The sequence below is a fragment of the Hippopotamus amphibius genome, chromosome 13 (assembly GCF_030028045.1).
Source record: "Hippopotamus amphibius kiboko isolate mHipAmp2 chromosome 13, mHipAmp2.hap2, whole genome shotgun sequence".
NCBI classification, from domain to species: Eukaryota; Metazoa; Chordata; class Mammalia; order Artiodactyla; family Hippopotamidae; genus Hippopotamus; species Hippopotamus amphibius.
Window position 1 is genome coordinate 86,684,586 of NC_080198.1, and position 6,000 is coordinate 86,690,585.

The following is a 6,000-nucleotide window of genomic DNA, read 5'->3' on the forward strand; positions in this document are numbered from 1 at the left end:
ATGGGAAATCTCAGCATGGACCCTTTTTTTTTTGCCTCCTTTTTCCTAAATTTTACCCCTAAAATTCTTTGTCTTCTCTAATTGTGTTAACTATCATCTTAGGTCAGCATGGACCTTTATCTCCTAGACCTGCACCAGCACTGAGCATCTCTAATGATCTGCCTTTGTTGGGAAGAGAAATTATGGTTACCAAAGAGGAAGGGTGGGAGGGAATACACTGGGAATCTGGGATTAACAGATACTCTCTACTATGTATAAAATAGATAAACAAGAAGGACCCACTGTATAGTTCAGGGAATTATATTTAATATAATAATCCATAATGGGAAAGAACCTGAAAAAGAACATATATATAGATATAGACATATAAAACTGAATCACTTTGCTGTACACCTGAAACACTGTAAATCAACTATACTTCAATTTAAAAAAGAAAAGGAAAACCTTTCCACTGAAGTAAATTAGAACACTGACTCCCTCTCTGCTCTTCTTCCAAGAGCTCTGGCTTGTCCTCTTTGAGAAGTGTTTGTTCTCTCGGAGAGCATAACCACCCCTATTGCCCAAGAGAAAGTATCTATTAAAAGTAAACTGGGGCCTGGCTGCACAATCAGGTCTTTAAGAAAAAAACAGGGACTTCCTAGGTGGCGCAATGGGTAAGAATCTGCCTGCCAATGCAGGGGACATGGGTTCGATCCCTGCCCCAGGAAGATACCACATGCCGTGGAGCAACTAAGCCTGTGCACCACAACTATTGAGCCTGTGCTCTAGAGCCCGTGAGCCACAACTATTGAGCCCATGTGCTGCAACTACTGAAGCCCACGCGCCTAGAGCCCGTGCTCTACAAGAAAAGCCACGGCAATGAGAAGCCTGTGCACCACAATGAAGAGTAGCCCCCGCTTGCCACAACTAGAGAAAGCCCATGTGCAGCAACGGAGACCCAACACAGCCAATAAAATAAATAAATAAATTAAAAAAAAAAAAACAGCCACGTGATGAAGGAGAGACTGAGTTATGTCTGACCCATGACTGGTTCACTGCTTGGCTGTCCAGTGCCTGCCCTGGATGACTTTGAACCTCAGTGTGTGGCTAATGCTATTTTGTGTGATCTAGAGACACATCTATATGTTGTCCCTGGGTGCAGTTACAGCAGTATGACTTCTGATGTGTTGTGGACAGTTCTAGTGGGCTACTCGCAGCCATTATTATATTATGTTATTATTTTAAGATGTAGTCTTTTTGCCAGGAAACACAGTGATATCAATATTTATGAGTCTAGACCTTATAATCTTTGCTTCATAATGCCATTCCCTAGCCCACTGAGCTAGGGACTAAATACAGATACATGTCAGATACAAATCTAATGGCAGTCAAGACACAGTATCCCTGTTTCAGCTGTACTTTGCCCTCACTTTTTCCCTGTGTCCGACTTGTCCTGTGTTTTTTAAATTAAGAACACTAGTACACTTTTTGCAAAGCGAAAAAGCAGAAAAATATATACATTTGCCTAAAGCAAGCATGGACTAATCCTATGAAAAAATGATAGTACTTTGGGAAATCATGATTGAGAGGAAGATAAAGATTAGAAAGGTAGTTTATTCTCAACATTAATGAAGAAGGTCTGCTTTATCAACATGGTCGTTACTTACGTTAAAGCTGCATTTTACAAGTGTTACACTTTTCATTTAAAAGTTCAGCTTTGACACCTCTGATAAAAGCATAAAATCTTAAATATATTTAACTTTCAGAATTGAACTATAAGTGATGTTTCATGTACGAGAGAATTATTTATACCTTCTGTGAGTATAACAGGAATAAAGGTATCAGGAATAGGAAATTCAAAATAGTATACTGTTTCCTAGGGTTTTCCATACAGGGATTTTTTTTTTCCTGTTTATATAGTCAAAAGATCTCATAGCTAAGAGTAGGATGATAAGTATAGAATAAAATTTAAATTTATCTTGAATAAGCATAATCAAAATCATAATAATAGCTAATATTTGCTAAGCGCTATTTTATTTGCCAGACACGGTGCCTACGTGCTGTACATGTGTTATTTTGCTTGATGCTTGTAATAATAAATGGCATAGTAAGAAATATGATTAAAAAGGGAGAAGAAAAGATTTTTTTCAAAGAAATGAAATAAAAAGTAACAGCATAGTATAATTTTGTTAGAAGAGAAAGTAACATTAAAAGTTAACTTTGATAAAGAGGTCAAGTATGAGATAAATGTGCAAAAACCAAAATCACATAAATGTGCAAAAATCAAAATCTCTGCATTAACAATAATTGACTGTAGCTGTATCACCAGCTGATGATGGCTGGGGAAATTTGGGTTGTGGTAAAGGTAGGGGAAAAAAAAATAAACTGGAGTAGGACCTGGAAGCTTTATGATTAGAAGGATAAGTGATAGAATCAATTAAAATAGCAATGACAAGATATAAAATAATTTGGTAACATTCTATATTAGAAAAAAAAACACTGTTGAGTTACAGAGCTCTAAAATAGAATATAGCTTTGATGAAATAAGAAAAAAAGAGTTCTCTAGACCAGGAGTTGACAAACTATGATCTGGTTTGCTGCCAGTTTTTGTAAATAAATTTGTATTGGAACATAGCTACACGCATTGAGATATTGTCTGTGGGGCTTCCCTGGTGGCACAGTGGTTAAGAATCCGGCTGCCAATGCAGGGGACATGGATTTGATCCCTGGTCTGGGAAGACCCCGCATTCTGAGGAGCAACTAAGCCATAACTACTGAGATATGCGCTCTAGAGCCCATGAGCCACAACTACTGAGTCCACATGCCACAACTACTGAAGCCTGCGCACCTAGAGCCTGTACTCTCCAACAAGAGAAGCCACCGCAATAAGAAGCCCACACACCGCAATGAAGAGTAGCCCTTGCTCTCCACAACTAGAGAAAATAGAGAAAGCCTGTGCACAGTAACGAAGACCCAATGCAGCCAATAAATAAATAAATAAATAAATTTTAAAAAGAAATATTGTCTGTGGCTTCTTCTGTGCTCCAGCAGCAGAGCTGAGTGGTTGAGAAGAGACCCTATAGCCTGAAAAGCTGAAAAAGCTTATTATTTGGTCCTTTATAGGAAGAGTTTGCCAACCCCTGCTCTAGGCTGACAATTACTTCTACAGCGTGGAGTTCCCACAATGGAGTTGCTACTAAAAGGAGGGGACAGACTTGGGGAATAGAGCAATACGCTCAATATTTAGTCTGTATATCTCACCCTTCTATTCTTTTCTTCGGCTTGGATGGGAGTGAGATGGTAACAGGGAAGAGACCCAGACCCTCAGCAGGTTTAACCCTGTGAAGTCAGAGAGATCAGAGTGGTACATGCTCCATTGCCTCCTATCAGGAGTGAGATTGAGTGCTTATGACAGTAACATGTCCAGATAATTCAATTAAGTGTCAGACATGCAGCCTGAGTCAGTTTGGAGCTATGTTGATTGAACTGTTTACTGAATAAAACAGTTTTTATTATTTTATTTTATTTTTATTTTTTGCTTAGAACAACACACATTTATTATCTTATAGTTTTGGAGGTTGGAAGTCCAAACTTAGTCTCAGTGGGCTCAAATCAATGCATCCAGGAGGGCTGCGTTTCTTCTGCAGACTTTAGGGGAGAATATGTTTCCTTGCCTTTTCCAGCTTCTGGAGGCCACCTGCATTTCCCAGCTGGTGGCCTCCTCTTGCTTCTTCAAAGCCAGCCGTGTAGCATCTTCTGATCTCTGTCTCTGACTCTGACACTCCCGCCTCCCTCTTATAGGAATCCTGTGATAACTAGAGCAGAGTTTTCAGCGTCATGTTGATCCAGCAGCATCTCTTCTGGTGATGGGAACTAAAAATTTGTGAATCCAAGTGAGTATATTTTTAAAGTAGATACAAGGCAAAGAATAAAAATAGATATGAATTTTAATAAGCAGTGGTTCCAATAGTAGTTCTTTCACTTTTATACTTGCAATGACTGTCCAGGCAATTACAGGTTCGCAATGACTGGTGACAAGAACATCACGTTTACCAGCAGAAACACCAAATGTGTAGTGCCGATAGTCCTGCATGTGTTCAGGGCATATAAGCTAAGGTTCCTATGAGAACGTTCACCTTTGCGTTTCCTGACTTCCATGTTTTAATCTGTATCCTGTGCATTGTATTAATATATTTCTTTGCATGTAGTTTCCTTTTAAAACATGAGAACAAAAGAAAAATTTTAATATCCCAATCTCTCAGGACAATCACCATATACCACATAATAGCTGCTTTGAGGGTCTTAAGTTTTTTTTTTTTAATTAATTTTATTTATTTATTTATTATTTTTTGGGGGGTACACCAAGTTCAATCATCTGTTTTTATACACATATCCCTGTATTCCCTCCCTTCCTTGACTCCCCCCCGCCTCGAGTCCCCCCCACCCTCCCCGCCCCAGTCCTCTAAGGGATCTTTCATCCTCGAGCTGGACTCCCTTTGTTATACAACAACTTCCCACTGACTATCTATTTTACAGTTGGTAGTATATATATGTCTGTGCTACTCTCTCGCTTCATCTCAGCTTCCCCTTCACCCCCTGCCCCCTCCCAAACCTCGAGTTTTTTTTAAATCTTTGGAACATAGATAAGGGATTTGGTTCATTTTATTCATATCATTAATGGGTTAAAAGTATTGTGTTCAGAGTTTGCATAAAAATTTTTTTTTTACTGCCAGAAATAAACAAAAGAGAACAAAGAACCTCAATCAGGAAAAGAAAATGTAATAAAGCTTAGAGACAGACTTGGAAACTCAGTTTTAAGTGATTAAAATACATTAAGTGGAAACTTTTAAAAGGCCATCTTTTTAGAAAAGGGACTGGAGTGATGACATCGTCTACCATGATAACTCTGAAAGAGCACATGTGATGTGGTAAAAGCAAGGGACTTTGGGGTATTATGTTAAATGAGATTTTTAAAAAGTGTGAAAGTACTTGTTCCAGACCTTTCCATATAGTAGGTATTCAACATATGTTTGCTTCCTCCCCTTTTGAGGCAGACACTATGTGTTTCCCAGACTCTCTTATAGCTCTCATTGGCCATGAGACCAATTTGGGCCAAGGAGACGTGAGAGGAATTCTGTTAGGTTGGGGGCTTTGCTTTTCTCATAAAAGAGAGAGGACACAGCGAGCCACACGTTATTTCTTTTTTTTCTGTCTGGTAGGCAGACTTCAGAATGCTTCCTTGGCAAGCTCTGTAACAAGACGTGGTGCGTGGTATTTAGCAATTTCTGCTGTATTTGAAAAAAGTCTAAAGAAATGTTTTTCAAATGGTGCCCTTGTCCTTAGAAAATCTTTGTATTTCAGACACTCATAGTGATAAAATACACAGATGGGTTCCAAATGCTGTCTCTTCATTTATCCACCCAAATAAAATACCCCTTATCAACTGACTTGAAAATTGAAGTAAATGTTTCTAAGAGTAAAACTAACAAATGCATTATTTGTGCTACCTGGAAATAAAGAATAAAGTTTGCAAATAATACAAAAAACAAAAACAAAAACTGTGCCCTTGACCCATCTATTATAGACACCTGGGTTGGTATCTCTGGGTTGAAGCCAAGAATATATATTTAAATATGTGCTTTGTGTCATTCTTATGCACCTCGAAGTTTGATATCTGGAGATGTAAAAGCTGAAGTAGGTAGTTCTTTTGAATCGATTTGTTTAAAAGTTATATTTTGATTTGGATCTGCATTCCAAGTAAAGACTTTAATAAGCTTTGGACTTGACTATCAGCTCCAGAAACTGAGGTTTATGGAGAAGTTACTGTTGAGAACCACTTAGTAATGCCTTGGTCCTTTGAACATCTTGAGAAATATGTTGAGAATTTACAACTGGACAGAGGTAGATCAAGGATGGTCTTTACCTGAACTAGGGCTTTGATAAATCTTTTCTCCTTTGCTAAAATGTTAAAACCTATTTTCACTCCCATAAATAATTCTCAGGGATTCCTGAAATACTAAG